General features: G+C 43.0%; 1 protein-coding gene across 1 annotated transcript in view; it reads right to left on the bottom strand.

The window, feature by feature from the left end:
• LOC123958169 (teneurin-2) overlaps nt 1-23000 on the bottom strand; it is a 186250-nt gene that overhangs the window by 12249 nt on the left and 151001 nt on the right. The gene's annotated exons all lie outside the window — the stretch shown is intronic.

A 23000-nucleotide genomic window follows, 5' to 3' on the forward strand; every position in this document is an offset into this window, starting at 1 on the left:
TTTACAGTGCAGTGACACTATATACATCAGATATAATTCTGCTTGTTGACTGTTCTTCTCGTCCTTGTCTCTATTTCTGCCTCTCCCTCCACCCCTCCTTCCCGCCTCACTCTCCGTCCATCCGTCCACCCATCTGGCTGAGGTGAGGAGTGGTAGGCCGAGGAGAGTGGAGTGGAGCGAGGGATGGAGCGACAGCTGGAGCCCAGTCAGACAAGGAGAGACAAATTACCCCTCTAACGAGAGCCATTCATCATCTCTTCATCGCTCCCTTCTTTCATCCCTCTCTTCCTCCACACCTCGTACGTGAAATATTGCGCACCTGGAGAGCAACTCCAGAAAAAAAAAAACAACCCTGAAAAAAACCCCTCACCAATCTCCCGCACAACTTTACACTTGATACTGTTCTCATTTAGTTGCTACTCATGTTGCCAAGTCAATCAGCACGCTCTTCTATTAAGATGACGCAAAATAACGAAGAGAAGGGCGGGGGGGCACAACAAGATAAGGGAGACGTGAAATGATTGAATGAGCGGTACGCGGGGAAGAGAGAGGAAAAAGAAACGACACACCCATGCTGGCACACGCAGAGACTCATTACCATGGCTGCTGTCAGCACAGATGTTGGACTGAGGGGGAGCTGTCAGTCACTGTGTGTGTGTAAGTATGCACGTTTATATGTGTGTGTGTGTATATGTGTGATAGTGTCTGACAGTGATCTGAGGGCTATTTAGTGATGACAGCTGCTGACACAATGGGCCCTTTTCTCTATTTATCTATACAGTGCAGTCTGTCTCCGCCATCTCATCTCTCTTCCTGTTCCCTCCCCTTTTTCTCAAATCCTCGCCTCCTCTTTCCTCTTATTCATTGCTTTCTAATAGTTCACATTTAGCGCGACTGTAGCAAGATGCACACCGGTTGTTTTCTCTATGTGTGAGCAACAAATGGATGTCGCAGCCTATCCAGGAAAGGTCTGAGTTCATCCGCTTGATACCTTGAGTGTGTTCTCCCAAAACCTCCCACTCATTTCTTTCCTTTCATAATCAGAGAAGAGGGAAGGGAGAGATGAGAGGATGATTCAACAGACGTGTTTTAATTAATAAAGTTGAGCTTTCACAGCCTAGAGAGACGATTGTATCGCTGGCTCTTTCTTTGATGTGTAACAGAGTGTCTGGGTTCTTCTCTGGCCTAGAGCTCTCCTCCTCTTGCGCTTCGTTCCTCTCTTTCATCACGCCTGCATCACTCTATCACTCCAAAACTATGGGGGCCCTCTTCCCAAACACACACACACACACACACACACAGCCTGTAGGCGAGGCAGTAGACGCCTTCCGGCTGGGAAAAAGGTGCTATCCACACTCACAGCGTCAAATTGTTTTGTTCTACATTTCAGCGTTTTCTCGATTTCAGATTTTGTATTCCTTCCAGGATTATAACGAAGGCTCAGCATGTGATGTAATCACATATTTTTGTAAAAAAATGCCTGGGTTTTCTTGAAAGTGGCAAATCTGTTAGAACTGTTTCTGCTCATATGAACCCAAAAGTTGTGTTTTCTGATGCGAGAACACCTTGTGCACCACTGTTTACAACATAGGTTCCCAACCTGTTTTGTCTGAAGTGGATGTTATTTAACACTATTAATTATTTATATATAAGTTGATTTTATTTAACACTACAATTTACATATATATAAGTTGATATTATGACAATATATCTTTCATAAAGGTAAAATTTTCATGGACTCACCATCATAACACGTTGTGTTCAGGTTTTATAGGTGAAGTCAATTCAACAAATCAAAATTTTGCCTCAGGGGCTTTATGATCTGTACAAAATACAACAAACTCTTTCCCTAGACCCTTAATGTGACTCTTTTCAAATGAGTTGAGCAACTGCAAAATCGTTCAACTTCCGAAGTAAAGTTACCAAGGGATTGGGAATCACAGTTTTTTTTTAGTAAATTACGTCCTCATTCCTCTTCAACACAGCTCAAATTCATTTAATAATGAGATAAAAAGAAATGTTTAATTTAGTTTTAAGAAACATGCACGATACTAAACTTAAGTGTTTGCACTACCTTAATTTGTATATTCAAGACCAAATATTTGGCTAAAATTTTTATTATTTGTATAACTTTATTGTATAATTTCCCCATACTTTTCTTTAAACCTGCAGTGCGGAACTTTTGTCTCCCCCTTCTGACAGTGAGAGTAATTATACAACATGCGTCTGATATTTTAGTCTCCGCCATCCTGAGTTGCTGCTTTCTTTACCTTGCACCCCCTTCAGCTCCGGCAAATCATTCACTGCTTATTGGCATAAAACACATCACAACTGGTTTGCCAGAATGTCGCCACAGACACCAGATTTTAAAAGTCCAGTATACTGTGAGTACAGAGAGAGTTACCTGGTGGGCATAGGCTTAATCAGCATTGTGTGAACTTGTTTGGCAAGGGCTAGAATGTAATAGATGCAAAAGTCCCACACTCTAGCTTTAAATCAGACCTTGTGAAGTTGTAGCCAGCTCAACTTTGAAATTCTTTGAAAAGGAAAAGACATACACATGCAGACTTGGGAGGTGAAAAGATAAAGGCAGAAAACCTTTGCCTCGTTCCATCTTTTCAATCACAAATCAAACCCCACCTCTTCTGAAGGCGGCACCCAATGACTGTGAGGCCATTCAGAAGTAACAGGTTCTGATTATTAATCGCCTCTGAACAACAACCATATCCTTGATATGACGAGGGGCGCATAGGAATAATGGAGACCTAATACATACCAATAACATAAGAAAGGACATCTAGAACATTCACAAGGATATGCTTGAGAATTGTGTTATTCTACATAACATATAATGCCACTAAGTCACTGACAGTGTAAGACTGTACGCAACAGGGTGCATGAAGGAATGAAGGAAACCTGCGGCAAGAATCCTAACAGATCATTTCTTGAGTAATGGTTTAGAAGGTCATTCCTCACTCCTCTCCTCACTCAAGTGGCTATTTTTTTTTCTTTTTGACAAGACCAGCCCAGCACCTATCTCCATCTGCTAATTGAAACATGCCTCCCTGTTACTAAGAAGTGCAAGTTTGTGAATGTGTCTGTGGCTATACATAGCATTAGGATGCTGCAGCACACCCGTGCTGTCCATTGACAGAGGTGTCCACTGCGTAACTTGGGGCAACCACGGAGGCTGCATTACCATATAAATTACATCCATGTTGTCGCTGCTGCTGTGGATTGATGGTATTGTTATGGATTCTAAACATTAGACCCTCATTGAAAACAATCAAAATAAATAGCCTTCTCCTCCCACATAAATATAAACGCATGGGTGCACACACGCAGACACTCGCTTTAACGGCATGCACACACATGTGCGCCTGGAAATGCACAAAAACGAGCACAGATACTCAACCCCAGGTGCAGAGAGACACCTATCCTCTCAGCCTTCCATTACCTCTGAACATGCTCTGTAATGTCTGTCTGTGTGTGTGAGAGAGTAATGTGCAAAATCTGTAACAATGCATGCCTTTTTGCTGCTGCTGTGTTCAAGAAAATGCTTGATGTCTATTTGTGAATCAATTTGATAGTGGGAGAAAAAATGTCATTTTAAACTTGAGGGCAGAAAACACAATCCAATATAAATCAGCACCAAAATAATAACATACGTATTAGTGGCATAAAATATAATAATAGAGTAACATCTAACAGAGTAGGGGGGCATTAAAAAATGGAGTCATTTCTTGCCAAGAAAAAAAAAATGCCACCTAATTATTTCTAAATTTGTAATTCAAATTATAAAATGCAGTGACAGCAAGTGTACAATGCTGAACAATCTTTTAATAAATTTAAGGGCCAGGCAAAAGCAGTCTTTTTCACATTAAATTGTGTTTTACATAGTTGGAAGTATATGTAGTATATTGTATGATACCAGCAGGGTTGAGAACAAAATATGGACAATGACTGGACGTAGCACTTGGTCTTGGCCCATAGTGAAAACACTAACAAAACAACAGAAACCTGCTTGCAGCTTTGGAAAGACCTTCTTAGATTTATATGTTATCTGGAAGAGCAATATCTGTGTGTTTGTTATCTCGACTGGGGCAAGCTTTTAGGTGTTGCGAGTGCAGATATCAGCGAGGTGAAATGCTGGGAAGAGCTTTTCCCCCAATCTGTCATGCTGCTGAATCATTTGCAGAAGTGACATGAGGACAAATTGTGAACTAGGGTACAGATAACATGTTATGGACATGAATTAGAAGCTTTTTACTAGGAGAGTATTAGGTCCTTCAGCAAATTTGATTCCACATTTTCACCTGCTTGTCATGTAAAATTGTGAGTTAGATTTAGAATTTAGAAATAGTTAAAAACCAGCTTTGATTATAAAGCTGTAATTAATGTTTACTAAAAGACTAAGACAAGGCGGCCTTGAGTTCTGATAAGATCAAGGTAAGGATTTGGAATGATAGAAGCTTTTCCAGAATTAAAAAAACATAATTTACTGGTGAAAACATCTTCATTAATTAGCACTTAAATTTGAGTCATCGAAGCTTAAATTAATTATTTACACCTATTTACGACAGCTTAAGGCCCAGCGCTGACTTTTTTGATGAAGCATAAAATAAAAAAAAGAGCAGCTTGCTAGGCAACCTCTGAATCCCTGGTCTTAACCTAACTGTGATTTTGCTGTGAAGTAAATTCACAAATCTGTTCCGATTGGACAACTGGGAAAAAACGCAAATAACGTTAGGTACTTTTCAGCCCAGAGTATTTTTTTACTTATGGCACTCCTGCAAACACACAAGACGCCCAGGGCGCATGAGCGGTGCACAACATGCTTACTGCCTATAGACGCCTCTCACTGCAAGAAAAAAATGCGGCCTGTCTGATCAGGGACTTAATTTCCACTCTGATGGTTCCAGCTGCTGCCTGCTTATAGTCTTATAAAAAACAAAAAAATACCTTTTCACTTGCTGTATTTCAATTTTAAGATAGGGCTCATTTCATGGAATTTTTGGAGACAACGTTCCTGCAAAAACAAAACTACATTACCCACAATCGCTCAACATCTAAAAGAACGACAGTCATCAAGAATCGAATGCATATGAAATCGCACACAAAAAAACAAACACATTCTGACACACAACAGTACACAGACTACAGAAACACACATTTAACAACATTCGGCAGATACACACACTTTCACACATGCACAGGTGGCTCCACAAATACCTATTCAACATAGCAGCGCTCTGCTGAACCACTTGCTGTGGTTGCTATGACAGTCTAGTTTGTAAAAAAATGACTAAAAAGAACAGAAAAGAGCTGGAAAACAAATAAGAAAAATTTAAGAAAACAAAAAGGTTTGAAAGCGAGAAAAGAACTGAGGGAAGAAAGAGCCCAGGGAAAAAGAGGAGATGGTAAGTGATCCGGATTTGTTTGGTGCAGGGATCTGCCAGTTTGTGACCTTGTGCAGTCAGAGATAGCGTGTTGTATTGTAATCTCATGAATAAACTCAATTTCAATGAAGTCTTTTATTTGTGTGATGTTACATTATGTGAAGTACGTTTGCCTGTGTGTGCCTGTGAGACAGTGAGCTTGTGAGGCTGACTCAGCAGTGTCTCCTTTGATGATTAGCAAACACATCACGCACACGCACACACATATATATGGAGAGTCCACCACAGTGGGATCAGCCAAAAGAGGGGTGATGTATTTCGAGCCAGCGGATAATGATTGTACTGTGGCCTGTTGCTGAGAGAAACCTCTCCTCTCTTTGATGTTCTGCAGCCTCTATTTATAGTAACAGCTGAAAAAAGGATGGAGTGCAGAAAAAGACAATAAGCCACATTATATTCCCTCTAACTAGCTTACTGTTGAGCATCACTCTCTCTCTCTCAAGGTGAACAGGCTGGAGTCTCTACACACTGGGCCAAATTCGCGGAGCCTTTTTGCGCCTTGGTTCAGACACATTCTGCGCCTTTGAGATGTATGTGTGCGTGTGTTATTTATCAAAGAGACAAGGCAGCGTGAAGGCACAGTTTGCCTGTCATCTGAGGTACACCATGTGTGCCTCTCACTTTTGTGCACATGCATTTGAAGGAGGCTTGCACAAATAATACAAATAATAGGAGGAGATACAATAACTCTGGTTGATTCTACTGGATTTTTACAAAGGTTCTTTCAATTTGTGAGGGACATTGTTACAGGGGTAATTCTTGCCTTTAATCAAAAACTGGTTGTGGCAAAGGAAAGCAAAGTCAATCAAGTGTGAGGGCACCACAAAAGTGTGAAGGGGAGCTGCAGCGAGTTTGTTTAGGGACAAAACAAATGTTCTCAGAAAGAAAAATGGAGAAGTAGCCAAGAATAAATAAACACAACATCTGACCAGGTGAGGACAGTAAAGATGAACGAAGAAGAAGAATTGTGGTGATTGCTTTCTCTTGCTGAGGAATCCACATCATGCTGGCTGGTATTTATTTAAGCAATATTTCTTTTGTGCAACTTTTAATACAACGTTATAAATTATACAGAAATGCTATTTTCCTCAAAATCTAGTTTAAGTACTTCAACTGTCTAACTTTTACAAATCTTACTATAAATAGTTCATTACAATTTTATTATAATAGAAGCCCAATTTATTTTCCCAGTTAGAGTTTAATTGTGGGCTTAGTTAATGGAACTGACATTTTGGATATTACAATTTTTTTTAATCTCAGACAAATTCTACTGCTGAACTGTACCTTTTGAGCTCTTCATCACTAGCGGAATGTGGTTAGGAGGCGGTCCTACTCACTGATTACATTATTAGCTGCTGCCTTAGTAAATCAGATGCTAATTACTTGCAGATTGCGAGCACAAACTGAATGAAAGGTTCAGACCAAACGAGTGCCACACTATCACGGATGTAATAGATCTGGCCAACTATCTCCCAGCCTCCCTCCCCGTGAAGGTGTGTTTGTGAGTGTGCAGAGAGGAGAGTGGAGAGGAGCGATTGGAGTTTGCAATGCATATCTGAGCTCTTTGAAGTAGCTGCTGCTTTGGTCATGGAAGGCTGAGTGGATGTGTGTACATATATATGTATGTATAAACTTGTGTGTGTGATGGGGCTAGTAACAAGCCTCTGTCTGTCTGTCTGTTTATGTATCTATTTTTTCATGCAAGACCACGCAATCGTCATACAGCCTTACAATTAGCACAGCTTGCATCAGCTGACATCAGCTGACTCAGGGGAATATGGAAGTCCCCATGCTGATGGACTTCACATGCAGTTGTGCAACTAGGTGTATGCCTGAGTGTGTATTTCGGAGCGCTTGTTTGTGTGCCCATTTTGCACAAACACTCTCTTGCAAACGTGATGCAACTCTCCAAGGCACTACCTGCAAACCCATTCAGCTCATAAACAGTTGTGCACAGCCAAGCAGAGGCAAAAGACTTTACTAGGCACTGGAGGAGACAGACAGCTCAGTCAAATGTTCAACATTAGGCTATTAGTCTCACCCCTTCAATATGAAGTACAGACCTTGGAGACAAATAATAAATGCTAATCTTTGTAGGACGAAGCCAAGTCAGTCAGTTTAAGCTGAGAGCGCCGAATGAGATTTTTAATTACTGCATGACCTGGGGTATATTAGCGCATATTAATGAGGATCATTAACCTAGAGGTAACTAAGACCCCTCCTCCTTAACTACAACTGATAGCACCTCTGCTGTCTGAAACTAAACTATCAGTGCATCGATGTACGTGCGTGTGCGCGCATGTGTGAGTGTGTTTTAAAGAAATGCTTCTCAGATGGTTTATTCCATCCTTCGTAATACATTGCACGTCCTTGGTAAAAGTAAATAACTGGAGTCAATCTCCTTTTACTGAGGAATTATACAGCTGAAAGCCTGAACTCTGGGTCAAAAATGCACAGTGCTGAATACAAAACCTTGGTTTGTAACTTTAATGTTTTTGTGCCCATTTGTTTCAGATGAAGGATGGCAGGGGCAGGCACTGTGGAAGAAAATATTTTCATCTGGGCAGCTTATGCAGCCTCAGACAAAAAACCCCCCATTTTCAATGGGCAGCAAGTAGGTACAGCAGAATGAAAGATGAGCAGAAGGGAAGAACAATTTCAATTGACATATGCAAAGGTCAAGGTAATTTCAGTGGATGAAGAACAGGACAAACAGAAAAAAGGAGAAAGTTTCTGCCTGTCTCTCTCTTCAACTGCAAGAGGTTGAGGTGGAGCAGAGGAGGGCCCATTTTCCACCACCTGCGGTGCAAATGCCAGGGATGATATTTACGTCATCCACTCATCATTTCCGTAATGCCACTCCTCCGGTGTGTGAGCTTTGGACTTGCAGTGCCATTAGGCCGCAGTCTCAGTTGTACAGAGGCAAACGCTTTTATCTCAGAAGAGGGCGGACCAGCCGTATTTAGCTTGTATCATTTGCTAAGCACACACACGCACACACGCTCACACACACACACACACACACACACACACACACACACACACACACACTCAAAAACTCATTCACGCACATATGCCTGTGTAAAGATACACTTATGTCCACACACTTCCTTATCTCTTATTCTGTCTCTTTCTCTCCAATCTCCTGTCTCACCAGTTTATCCTTTCATCTTTACATAACTGTGCGGTCCCTGTGTGACCTGCTCTAAAACTAGTTGTTGCACAGTGTACACACGCAACACAGCAACTCTGCAGTGCAGGGACCTATCCACCTGAGCCTTGTATCCCTCCTCCAACTCTATTGCATATCTCTACTTATGGCAATATCCTGACAGGAATATAAATATCAATAAGATAATGTGCGAGGGGATTCAGTTGCACTGATACACACATAGGGCTCAAATATGAAATATAGGGCAACACAGCAGAGGGAACGGGGCTCCTTTATGCAGCGAATCCATAGAAAAAAAGGGGGCCGTGTTGTTGAGAGTTCTGGGTGGTTAAATGCACAATGGAGGCAATCACTTGAGCAGTGTGAAATTCTGTCTGGTTCTGGTATGGAATAATGGGGCATAATACTGCTCTCTGGTAACCACTTACATTACATAATCTGATGGTAAGTGTAGTATGGCTGAATGCACCATATATGGTTTACACTGTGCTGTGGTACATTTTATGTAAATTGTGTGTATAAATGTGTGCGCCAGCCAGCGTGTGTGTGTGTATGCATCTTCCTTCAGTACACCGCACATTAATTGCCATTCCCAGTGGTCGTCAAGAGAGCGCAGGACTCCTGTGGGACATCTGCACCTTCATTAGACTGCACTGATCATCACGCTGCAGCACCAAGAGAGGGCCTGTTCCCCTCTTTCATCACTTCTTCTTCGCTTCACTACTCCCTTGCCTCTCTCCAATTCTGCCACCGCTCGGCGTTTTTCATACGTTGCGCTATTTCTCAACCAGACCCTGCAGTTGTGTTTTCTCTAAATGTTACCATCATGGCATTTCTGGGTATATTAGGCCAGTGCAGAGAGGTAGGACTGGAAGGAACAAGGGGAATGTATGAGAAAGTTCTGGACTAGCTGGACTTGAACACAGCTGCTCTGTTCTCGCCCCTTATGCACTGCTGCTCCACGGTGTATCCCGCTCCCTCAATTTGTAATGGCTTATGATTTCACTGCCTCCCCTCTCATCCTTCAACATTTCTGTCACTTTACTCCCCCCCCGCTTCACCCCTCTCCACTTCCTCTCCGCCCTCATCTTGCATGTTCTTTTGCATTTTCATTCCCATCAGCCTTCCTTTCGTCATTATCTCTCAGTTAATACTCCTCACTGTCTCGATCCCCAGCACAAGTGGTTCTTAGCCCCAGGGGGTAGGTTCACTAGCACTCCACAGACCCCTACAGACATGTAATGCACCCCGTGCCCCCCATTTCCATCATCGCCCCCCTACTTCTTCCAACTTAGCCCTCTTCTCTCTCTCTCTCTCTCCCCTCCTTTCTCCGCAGTGGATGAGAGACGCCAGCTGGAGGAAACAGAGAGAAATGGGCCCAATTACAGCATTGGGAACTGAAAGTTGGCTAATTAACTCTAATTCGCTAACAAACTGCTTTTTTTCACCAAGAATCATCTCTCTCTGTCACATGGCACACACATACATGCATGAGAAACTGCATTTGCATGCACTGCCAAGTAGAAGAGAAAAAAAAAGGCATAGACACACATCCATGTTCCCACAGCTGCAGGTACACATGCACACAAACACAAAAACATACCCTCACTCCCCTCCCATCTATACACACACACACACACACAATCTCACATGCCCACACAAATGTGCGCGGACCCACTTGCTCAGCTGTATTTACCGCAAGGGCAATATGTTGATTACGTTAGAGTGGCTGATTATTGCACAGTGACAGTAAAGGAAACAAATGTCTTTCATAGGCAGGCATCTATCTCAGTGAGAGGGCTTCTAGCTATGGACTATCGCAGCAAATGAGTGCACTGTATCCAGCTATGAAAGACAAAAGAAAGAGGGCAGGAAGGGAAGAGAGCGATTGCACAAATGAGGCGCAGGGAGAACAAAAAAAGTTCAAGCGCCGGATGTAGAGAAAACAGATGAATCAAAGATGAAATAAAAAAGTGGATGGATAGAGGGAGAAGATGAGACAGAGTGAGGAGAAGGATGAGGAGCGATTCCCGGGATTTTGTACTGAAGCTGTGAAACAGTTTTCTCCTACAATGGGATAATGGTGGTTAGAGGCAAGAACAATAGGTTTATCTTGAGCAAAGATGCTATCTGGGGTAAAACACAGACACACAGGTCACACAACCATACACACACACACACACACACACACACACACTCACACATACGTATAGACTGTAGGATGTTACATTACTTGCGTGTATGTGGAATTATAGTATAGGCAACAATAAGCTTGTCAATGTTGAGTTATGAGAACAGGTAATCGATCGATTGCACACACGCACGCACGCACGCACGCACGCACGCACGCACGCACGCACGCACGCACGCACCCCTTGTATATTTGAGTAGGAAGGGTGAAAGCTTCACTTAAAGCCATTGTCAGTGAGTCAAGATATCCTCTCATCTCATCTCAATGAATAGTGAAATCCAGACATGATAATAAGCATCTTGCATATGTGTGTCTTAATACATGTACACGAATAGCGTACGCACGCACACACACACACACACACACACACACACACACACACACACACACACACAAACTGAGTCACATTTTCAACACCTGACCACTGTGCAGATGGTTTTAGATTGGAAAATGCCACCTCTCACTGCACCTAACACTTGCACTCCCTCCAATCCTTCTTCCTCCCTCACATCTTCCTCTTTTACCAACTCTCACTCCTTTCTCTTCCAATAAACTCCCCTCCGACTGTCCCTTTCTCAACGATTACCCTACAACGACACTGATAGTTACTCCTCTTCCACTCTCGTTCCGTTTCTCTGATCCACCTCCTTTTCGTCTCCCCCTTGCTCCATCTCAGTCCCTCTCTCACACCTCACTAGTGATGCTAATACCCCAAGTAATAGAGGACACCATTCACAGTGGATGTGTGTATGTGTGTGTGTGTATTTGTGTGTTAGCGTGACCACACACTCTGGAAGGGACTGTGTCTGGGAAGCGGAGATGAATTTCCTCCTCTGATCCCATTTCTCCGTCTGGGCCCTGCTCTCCTTCTTGCTGGGAGAAAATCCGATGGAAATGCAATCACAATCAGTTAGGGTCCAGACGAGGATGGACACACACACACACACACACACATACACTCAAGGACACACACAAACATACACACTATTCCACTACCGCAAGGGAGCCATGCAGAAAATTGTTTTGGACATGGTGATGAGGAGAAGGGGTCTGGGGTGTGGTGAGGGGGACTTTTTAATTTACATTTTTAATGTAAAATATCATTCAAAGAGGGAAAGTTAGGCATCTCATTATACTGCTTCTTTATTGCACACAAGGCACATCAGTCTCAGGGTACTGAAAAAAAAATGCACATGCGCGCACATATAAACAAGATGTGTGAACAACCTGCTGAGCCCTCCAGCCATAATCACAGTGTTAGAAATGGGGCTCTTCCTCAGACCATAAATCTGGAGAGGAATAATCTACATGTCATCCAGATGTCATCAATCACAGATCATCTTTGGATTCCCTCTCTCTACTTGCAGCCATCTAAGACGGGTCACTTTGGGGGGAAAACTTTATAGTTAAATGACCCACTCTTCATATAATGCAGCTTTAGGATTATGGATGTGGAGGATCTGACTTTGACTTTCTGCTCACATCACAAGTACTCACACCTGAACGACATGATAGGTTGTTTGTCAGTGTTAATGTGTTTTATGATGTGCCACCTCTGCAGTTAAGGTTAAGATTAGCAAACTAAAACTACCTGGTTAATGTTTAAGGGAAAGATCATGGACAGGGTTAAAAGAAACCAAAGTTAATTGCAGGAAGCAGATGAGATATGACCCTAAGTCTCCACTGTGAGACACTTTGCAATCATCTACCCCAACCTCCTCTACAGTGCTATGACAATATCACGCCACTTTGATTCTATGAGAAAACTCTCCTACTCTGTTATTTACTTGACCACAAGAGGTTGCTTGTCAAAGAAATGCAAATTTTGGTCATTTCAAGTGTGTTTCAGTATGTCATTTGTTTCCAGTTATGACCATCAATTTTAAAGCATCTGTTTTTTGGGGGGGGGCACAGAATTCAAGAAAAAGCTGAACATCACGCATGCTTGTGAAATATTGTGGCCTTATAAAGTCGTTAATAGCTCATTTGTTAGCAAACCAGAGCATATTTACACATCCAGCAGACATGGAGCAACATTAACATTTATTTGGCGTCATGTTTCTAGCAATCTGACAAACATATGTCTAATATTGATTCTTGTTTTTGCCGTTTTGGTTTTCACCAATTCCTAAGGGAAATATTTGGCTCTTAATCTCGACCATGTTCGCCAGCTAGTCGGTGACCTTGTTAGTGAGTGTTTTGGTGATTAACATGTCGGGTACAGCAGGCTTTTGATCTGATTCCTTGTCATACAATGGGAGGATGAACCTCAGCTAAGGACAGAGGTGGTTTGCTTTCAAATAAAGATGCCCTGTGTATTTGATCTACACACGTTGTTGATTTCCACAACAGAAAAAATACAGTAAATGGTTCACAGTAGTAAACAATAATCTCCGTCTTTCTAAACTCTTGCTCTGCTCAATCAAATGAGACAATTCCCGCCTTTAGCGTTGCCCCGCCTCCGAGGTCAGAGCCAGTGATGTCATGCCAAAATGAGACTGTGTGTCCCTCAGAAGCCCCTGGGGGTCCTTGTGGCCTGCTCATGTCATAAAGGATAATCATCAGGCCATCAGTCTGACATCCTGGCTGCTGTGCGAATCAACCACCTGCAGCAACACTAGTGGTGATGCCTCTAATGGCATGTGTACATGCCTTTGCCTTTGATTATATGTGAAACCATCTGCAGTTACTGCACCACCAGTAAGAGTCTATGATCGTGGGGTGTTGCCGCACATGTACGTTATCAACATCTGACTATGTTTGTGTAGACTAAGAGGACATCTGGCCATGTCAGCAGTGATTTAAATGTTCTCTAAAGAGGAGTGTGAGTCAAGACACAGTTAATAAACCGTCCATCTGACGGGTGAATTTGACTGATGCCGATTTGTGTCAACAACACTGTGTCTATTTAAAACTTAGTCCCTTACCTGCAGTAATTTAAATTCAAACCCTGTATGCTTATCATATTGAATAGCAATTTTAAATCAGCAGGATTTGTGTCAGCGCTCTGATAATCATCCCGCAAAGACCTCCTTGTCAAAAAGTGTAGTTTCACAAAGTAATGCAAACACACTGTTGGAAAGTGAACCCGACACTGCCCTTCCTCTCCTTCCTCCTTTTTTCCCTCTCCTTTCATGCTGTTTTTTGTCCTCTACAAGTCTCCTGCAGTTCTTAAAGGCTGAGACGGCACTGTGGGAGTCTGATCACTACTGAGTCCACACGCACACACAAACACACGTACACATGTACACACACACACACACACACACACACACACACATACAGTGAGTTCCTTTTGTGCTGCAGAACCTCCACCTTAAGAAGTGTGTCTGTCAAAATGAAATTGCTGGCAGCATTACAAGCCTTTGAAGGTATTGAAAACTCGTTTTTTACAATCACCCCACAGGCAGGTAGAGAGACATCAGTGTGAGTATGTGTAGTTAGACAGTTTCCACCAGGTGGTTTGGGCAATATTTTCTGTTCTTTTAGTCAGTTTACGGTTGATTATTATTGTCTTCGCTACAGTTTGTTGCTGAGCTTGTTGTCTTTCCCCAGCCCTCCACTCCACACCCACCCACCACGTCTTCGTCTGGATAATCCTTACCTCTTTCTTCCCTTCGAACTCTTAGCAAAGTCATTTCTCCCTGAGACCCCCCACTGGGGAAAAACAAACTTTCAAAGCCAGCCAAACAATGAGTCACACATACACACATTCCTCTATGAAAAGACACACTCCCGCAGAGGAACATCAAGAGGCACAGAACGGACATAATGGCTTTCTGATAATTATTCATAAAGGTGACTTTTGTGTCAGTGCCACTAAGTGCTCGAGCTCAGCAGCATGGAATGAGCCTGGAGTTAGTCACAACACACGCAGATGACCAACATTATGGTCAGGCTAAAACAGACTGACACACACACACACACACACACACACACACACACCCCTATACTTAGACACAAAACCACACACACACACACAGGCTATCAGCTGAGGCACACACATATGCAGATTCCGTGACTTGGAATCGTTAACGTTTCAATTAGCTGCAGAGGACAGTCTGGCCACACACTGATGGCCATGCCTCCCATCTGGGGTTACTGCAGTCAAACAAGCAGGCGGAGGGACGAATGGACAGAATGACGGACAGGCTGATGGCCCTCCACGCTGATTAATTCTGAGAGATGAAGAAGGCGGGGTGAAATCAGGACATAGCGATGAGAATAATCAGGAAAGACTGGAGAGCTGTACTTTTCCCGGAATTACAATATGGTCCCCGAGAGCATATGGTTGTTCTCTGTTTCAGTTTCTGTTAGAGTTACTCCTCCGGCTCTACAGTTATATAACAGTCTCACTCCTTTCTTTGAAAACAATCTTTCACCTTATCTCTTCCGCATTCTGCTTGAACCCGCTTTTGTTTGGAGCTGCCGGGACATAAGCAGCACCCATACCGCTGCAGCAGCATCAACAACAACAACAACTGTCCCGAAGGACCAGGAGCGAGGAGGGCTGCATCGTCTCTCCATGATCTCTCCCTTGAGAGACAGCCCCCACACCCCCCACCCCTTTCTCCATCTATGGTTTCCACAGCGAAGCATTATCCTTCCCGTACAAAAGTCACTATGAATGACAGTACTGAAAAAAAGAACAAAGGTCAACGAAAACCTATATTTCTTCCTCTGGGTATCTGTTCACCTCTCTGCTTGGACCCCTCGTCATCTCTCTCTCATACTCTCTCCATCTCTTTCTCTCCATCACCCTCTCTCTGGTGGAGGATAGTAATCCCATTAGGATCAATATTCCAGGCGAGTGAGCATCCTTTCACTGCAGCAATTACAAACCTTTAGAGACATAAAGGAGAGCATTTCTTCACAGCTTAGACCATCAATCAACTATTTAGCTTCAGAGGCAAAGGATGTTGTGTGTGTCTGTGAGACAGAGTGTGTATGTGTGCGTGTGTTTCTGAAATCTGCAGTATTGTTCCGTCTGCGTTACTGAAATGACTGCTGGGATTTTCGTCTTATGGATCCTATTATGGGTGTATGAATACATGAGAGAGCTTCTTAATGCACACTTCCCATCTGGCGGTGCAACAAGGCCCTATCATCTCCCGTGTGAATGCACGTATTAGCATTGTCCACAGTGGGAATTCACAGACGGCTAAGCTTGGGTGTTTAGCCAGGGGTTAATATTTCATGCCTTCATGTTATCTTGCCCCCGCCCGCCCGAACCGCCGTCCTTCTCTCCTTCCAGCCTGTGCAACAAATCCATGCAGGTTGCCTCTGTGGCGTCACCTCATTGCTATGCTAGTGTGCCAAACACACGGTATGCTAATTTAGCAATCTTTGAACTAGGTACCTTGACAGCTGTGGAGCCTTCCCATGATTGTAATTCTACTAAAAACTGGTTTCTCGCTAACATAAATACCACTGCTGGAATCCCTCTCCTGCCATCTTCCTCTGAATGCTCTCTCTCCTCTTTTCTCTGTCTCTAATGAGGTGGCGTGACTGACAGGAATGGTGAGGGCATATCACTTCTCATCTTGTCAGCTCTGCAGCCACTTGTGCCCCTCAATGTCACAGGGCTCCTCTTTGCCTGGAGGCCCCCGCCTTCCATCTATCTAACTGCTCCACAACCCCCATCTGGCACGTCTCGCTCCGAGACAGAGGCACCCTCGGTTGGGTCACATCTGGAGGCATGCTTGGTGATGGGCTCTGGAGCACAGTATGGCTACGATAACGTTAGAAAAGGGAGAAACAAAAACAGAAAATGAACTTTATCAAAGAGCTTTATATACATTCTCTGCACTGAAAATGGAATATGTGTCTGGGTTACAATTTGTTAGAGAGTATAATAATTTAATCAGTTCTTTACTGGAGCGGAAAACAGAAAATGCTGCACTATAGGTCTGATACAGCAGTGTGGGTTACAGTGGATCTTAAAACAACAAATACTAAATATTAAGGCTTACAAAAAACACCCAGGAAATGACAGATCCAAATGGCTCGCTATTTTTATCGACGATTCAGAGCTGCATCATAGCCTGTGGCTCACACTGTCAAAATGATCGTTCTAATTCTTTGCCATGAAAAAATTCAATTAGACTATCATTAGACCAGGCTGATGATGAGGTTCTGTTTATCGTTAACTGCACATTATTCGATTCTTCATTTAACAGGCAGCGCCTCATTTACTGATGATCCATTTAACAAATGCTTTTCTAAAAGTTTCTTTGGGCTGAAAATGTGGAGTTTTTGAACGTAGTTGTCTAGAGCGTTGCACAGAAAATCTGGGTACATTTTCATGTTTCTCTCTCTCTTCTCTGACACAAGCTATCTGCTTCATGTCGTGCAATGACAAGTTCCCTTTCCTGCCAGTTTGACTCAGAAACTCAAGCATATGACTACATGTGAAAAACAAAGGGAGTGGCAGGAAGGTTTAACTGGTAGATTGCTGTATACAGTCCCCAAAAAGATGGGAGATGGAGCAAACACTGTGCATGCATGTATGGAAGAGTGTTAGTGAGAGCACCAGAAGGGGCTTGATGGCACTTGTGGTAGTGGATTAACTGTTACATCCCTAACAGAAAGTGGTAGCCAGAGAGAAGAGACTAAAGCCAAGCCCTCTTTTTGTGAGGGATTTTTTTCAAAACCAACAATAGAGAGGGGAACAGATTGACTCCTATAGGGCCAGCACTGTCTGTTCTTCTTTTCCTGCATCCCATTTCTATAAATCTCCAAATTCTAATGCTCCCAGAAAGGACTCTACTGTAGTTTGAGCTGAACTTGGAATTCATGTGGGACCGAATTTGGCTTTGTACCCTTACTGGTGAGTCTACCCGGTGCCATTGTAACTACTGCACATCCTGCCTTTCCATCACATTATCCCACTTCCAGCGTGCACATATTCTCACACTCACACAAATCCACACACATACACCAAAGGTCCTCATACCGATCACCCACTTGTTCCTCTCAAAACCCTGGAGACGGAGAACACAGGCTAGCAAGGGAACAGGGTATGAAAACAGAGCGCTGGAAGAAATGCAGCGCTGGAGGAAATAGTGGCAGGGTGGAGGACATCTTTCCTCAGAATCAAACTGTGCATATTTTCATCTTTGCTCATAGACGAACTCCCACAGGACATCAGTATGCCAAACCAAAGGCCTGCTGCGTCTGTTTACTCTGCGCTACAAGAGAGGAGACTGAATCAAACTCATTTCAGTAAAGAGAAATTATATCTCCTTTGATACCACTGTGTGAAGGCAAAATTCGCTATCAAAGCCGCCTCATCGAGCAGATAAGTCCTGTTCCAATACCTTCGAGGAGCTAAACGCCGGCATGACAAATATGAACCTAACGCTGTTTTGTAAAACATGCCGGTCATATACAGCAGAAGGCGGTAAAGACGATCACAGTCAAGCACTTTAATTGAGTGATGAGATTTTTTGATTTTATCCAAACAATGTGAAAATTGAACACACAGTGTGATAGATTTTATGGAGAGTCTCCTCACAACCTTAGAGTTTGTTTACAGGGGTGAATGGCAATAACGGTTGTATGTTGGCCTCAGAAAAACAGTTAGTAGTGATACCGCTAGATAAAATCTGCAATATCACAAACACTGGCGCATGGAACACAAAAAATGGCTTTAAAGTTTGTTTATCTCCCCGCACACCTTCCCAATTATAATGTCAAGGGAATCAAGTCTGAATCAACAAACAATTTTCCTTCTTGACGACTGGCCCGCAAGACATGTTTAGAAGAAATAAATTCAAATGGAACTCAAATCAAATGGAGTAATATGGTGGTGTGGTTGCCATTCTTCTTCTGTTTCCCCTGCTCTTTGCTGCATGTTAAGTGGATGAATGTGTGTATGTTGGTGAATAGACATGTGCTGACAGCCTGGCAGCCTCCATCAGAACATAGCATCTCTGTCAGACCGCAGGCTGACTGAATGATGAGTAGAAGAGCAGCAAAGTGGAAAATGAGAGGAGAGGGGCAGGAAGAAGAGGAGGCGACGTGAAAGAGGAGCAGAAGTGAAGGAGGGCAAACTGAGGTTTTGAGAAGGTTGAATAAAAAAAAAGGGACAATGTGGCTGTGATTGTGCTTGCGATATGTGGTGGCAGAGAAGAGGTGAGGAGGATGGGTGGACTAAGGGAAGGAGGCAGAGAAGAGCGGTGACAAACAGCCAAAACAGAAGAGGCTGATTTAATAGCTACTGTAGGTGTGTTTGTTTTGCGTCTGTGTGCGAGCAGGAACTGGTGTAGGTGACTGGCAGGGTGTAATAAGAAATGTGACCTATTGATTGGCTGTAGAAAGATGTCAGAGCTCAGCATGCAGGGTGGAGGTGGTGTCACAAAACAAAATGGCTTCCTTCCTCTTCTTCTCCTCTGTGTATTTCATCTTCATTCACGTCTGCTCGGATTTATCCACTTGCCAACACTTCTTTAGCATCCAACCCGAGACTTGGCGCGGCGACAGATAAAATCTGATTATTATATGATTATGATATGTGGTTAAGGTAACAGCGCCTGAGGGCTGTGGAGTGTTATCATGTGAAAGTGTTAAACAGAAGAGGAAGTGGGCTTCCCCAGATTGATAATCCAATTAAATGACTGCTGTGTGTTATGTTAAAAGCGGCTGCAGACCAGGCTACATACTGTACACACTTGGATTCAGAGGGTCTGTCTGTGCAGCTTTGTGTGAAAAAAAAAAATCCAAATGCGTTACACTACAGCAAAAACACACATATATACACAGCTTGTATCATCGTCTCCATCTCTGTTTCTCCAGGCTATCATATATGAAAGGTGTGAGTGAATCCCGCAAGCATGGCCTGGAGGATGAAAGAGCATGACTTGACCTCGATGCTGTTGCTTGACTCTCAGCATTATCGATAAGCGCAATAGCATCTGGCAAGAAGGCACACGATAAATCCTATAGTACCTGCTCTTCTGTAACAAGCTCCCTCTCTCATGGACCACCTTGTCAGTGTTTCTCTGTTTGCAGGAGAAGAGATCAGAGGAGTAAGTACACAGGAAGCCTATAGACAGACCAAGCAATTCAAATGCCACGCAGGTGATTGATTAGCTGACCTGACCTGGACTCCTGCGTCAATGATATGGCTCATGAAAGAGCATCAAAGGGAGGAGGTTTGAGGCTGTGTGCATGTAGGTGTGTGTGCGCATGGGACGGATTTCTAATGCTGCTATAAAGGGCCGGTCATAGCTGATCAACTGCCAGACTGTCGGTCAATTATTGATGAGGTTGTTTGATATTTAGGTGAAAGGAGAGGAAGAGAAAAAAGTGATACAAACTTTACTTTCCTTATCTTTATATTATCATCGTCATACCTCTTCATTTTCTTTCTGTTTTTTCCCACCCACTCCCGCCTGACACTTTTTCTTCTTTTTTTTTTTACCCACAGGCAATTTATGTGTAGATAATGATGTGTTTTATTTTTGTTTATTTTGTTCGTCATGGTTGAACACAATTTGAGCAGTATTTTGGGTAGGGATTTTGTGTTCTACAACAATTTGGAGGTCTATTGTGAATGCTGTCTTGTACACATCTTAAACAGAGCATTCACATATTGTACATTTTACTCATGGTTACCAGTGGTGGAAGTACACTCAAGTAAACGTTAATGTAAAATTACTCCATTTAATGAAATCCTGCATTCAAAGTATTATCTGCAAAATGTATTCAAAGTATCAGAAATAAAGTACTTGTCCTGCGGAATGTGTAAGTAATATTGTGTAAGGTAAACTAGTTTTTATATACAGTTAGATATTTTAGTCCAGTGGTTCACAACCTAGGGTTCAGTACAATAATTCACTCTGAAAGGAAATACAAGTATATAATGGCATAAATGGAAATATTCAAGTACAAATACCTCAAAGTTGTACTTATGTACAGTACTTCTACTTGGGTAGACACAGTTAGCTTCTTTCCACCAATGGTTAGTACTAATCAGACTCTGAAAAGCTTCTACAGAGGCACAGACACAGCTATTTTCACAGACTGAGAAAATAACCCTGATGCTGTCATAGTGATGTCATAGGATTTATCTCAGCTTGGAGATAACAGAGAGCCTGAGTTTAAAAGATGTATGATTTTACCAGACAGGAACAAGGCTAACAAAGAGATGCTATCAAGTTGCATTATAGGAAATGTAGGATTCAGCGCTCTTGGAGCTTGACTCATACTAAAGACCATATTAGAGCCTAATGTCAGGATCTCCTTTCCTCCTCTATGTGCACAACAAACTCCTCTTGCTCGTTTCCACTGGCACTTCCTGCAACAAGTCGCCTCTCACGAGATATTAGAGTGAAAAATGTCCTTGAGCGAGACTTCTGTTTTCAGTTAAAAACAAAGGGTGTCACCAGAAGTCACTCGTAGGGATCCTTTCCATGATGTTGACAGACTGAACCTGTCAGTGACAAAAAGAAGGACTTTTATGGACATAATTTTGACGGCCGTAGAAACATATTGCAGCCACTGCAGAGCCATATACTGCATGGATTCCACAACATTTTGTACCAGTCATTTTGACACCAAAATCTGTGAATATAGGGCCCAGGTTTAAAAATATGTGAGTGGTTGTTTCACAGATTACAGGAACCTTCAGATTTGACAGTGAATGCGATTTAAAGTCCTCCTGAAGTATCACCATCCTTGGAACCAGATGAAGGCAAAGAGGCTAAATATGTTGGGTGAGAGAAGGAACAGATTTTATTTGCAGAGTTAACTGCATCCTTCATTGTTTCCTGCATGCCATATGTTGTACCACATATCCAATACAATGTGCATGCTTTTATCTGCGTCTCCAGTTTATGTTCCTCCCCACCTTGTTTCTTTCAATATCTGCTTGGCTGCAACCAAATCGTGTCGACCAATTTATATGGCGACGCATTGTCCCATACGGGGCCCATCTCGACAATCAAGGCTACCTGATGAGACCCTGGGGGAGGTGAAGGGAGGGAGGGGCAAGGACAGAAGGATGGAGGGAAAGCACATACAGGAGTTGGAGGGGGAGGAAGATGCGGGTGGGAAACAGGCGCCGAAAAACAATGAGGCAAAATCAGAAGATAAACGAGGCACTATTTCAGTGGCAGGATTTATGTACTGTCAACATTACCCTCGCTATTAGGGGGAATCCAATTACTCTGCGCCTCTCCTCTCCTTTCTCTCTGGGAGGGAGGAAATAAGGGAGCAAAAGAGTGAAGTATGAAAAGAAAGTGGAAACAGAGAGAGAGAGAACAAGAACACCCCTGCATGATTTATCCAATTTTCCAACACATATTTAGATATTAAGGAGAGAGAAGGCAGAATGAACTCAAAAACTGAGTGAAAGAGACAGGAAGACGTGGAAACCACAACGGTGGAGGGTAAAGGAATAACACAGAGAGTAAAAGGATGTGACTGAAAGCTCCTGCACATGTGAGAGAGGGGGAAGAAATAATGAAAGGGAGAAAGGATGGGGAGATTTGGAAAGACAGAAGCTCCCTCCAGATTTAATTGCATGCACCTCCGCTTTTAAAAGGCTGATAAATTATACATGAAGGATGCTAAGACAATAATTATGAGCTGTTTTAGTGCAGCACAGTGGGTATGAGGACAGACAGACAACGGCGGAGGAGTGTTAGGCTTGAGTCGGCCAAGATATCCTCCACGGGAGAATCTCTGGAGAGCGTGCCGGGTCCAGGAGTGGAGGAATCACAGTGCATTATCATGATATTATGGAGGCTACACGGAGCAAGTAAGTAGTGAATAGTCTTCAAGAAGCATCAAGACATACACACACATTGAGCACACATAAAAGAGCGCACATACACAGGATTTCCTTTCAGTGCCCTCAGGTTATAGCCCCAGATTTTCGGCTTTGTTTATGTGACCTAGCCAGCAGCACACACACACCAAGGACCCTAGCATTTATAGCGCTCTATCAATACTTCCCAAAGTATCCTCTACTGAGTCTTTTCTTTACCATCATCCAAGTCTCACTCTGTCAACCCATGCCCTCTATAAGTAGATTGTTAAACAGCATTGATATATCATTTCCTCAGTCTCTTGATAATCATTATAAATCTCTATTAAATCCCCACCTTCTGGATAGATGGGGAGTGTCAGCCCACATCTGGCACTCTATGTTTGTATGTGTGTGTGTGTGTGT

Source organism: Micropterus dolomieu, linkage group LG19 (genome assembly GCF_021292245.1).
Source record: "Micropterus dolomieu isolate WLL.071019.BEF.003 ecotype Adirondacks linkage group LG19, ASM2129224v1, whole genome shotgun sequence".
NCBI classification, from domain to species: Eukaryota; Metazoa; Chordata; class Actinopteri; order Centrarchiformes; family Centrarchidae; genus Micropterus; species Micropterus dolomieu.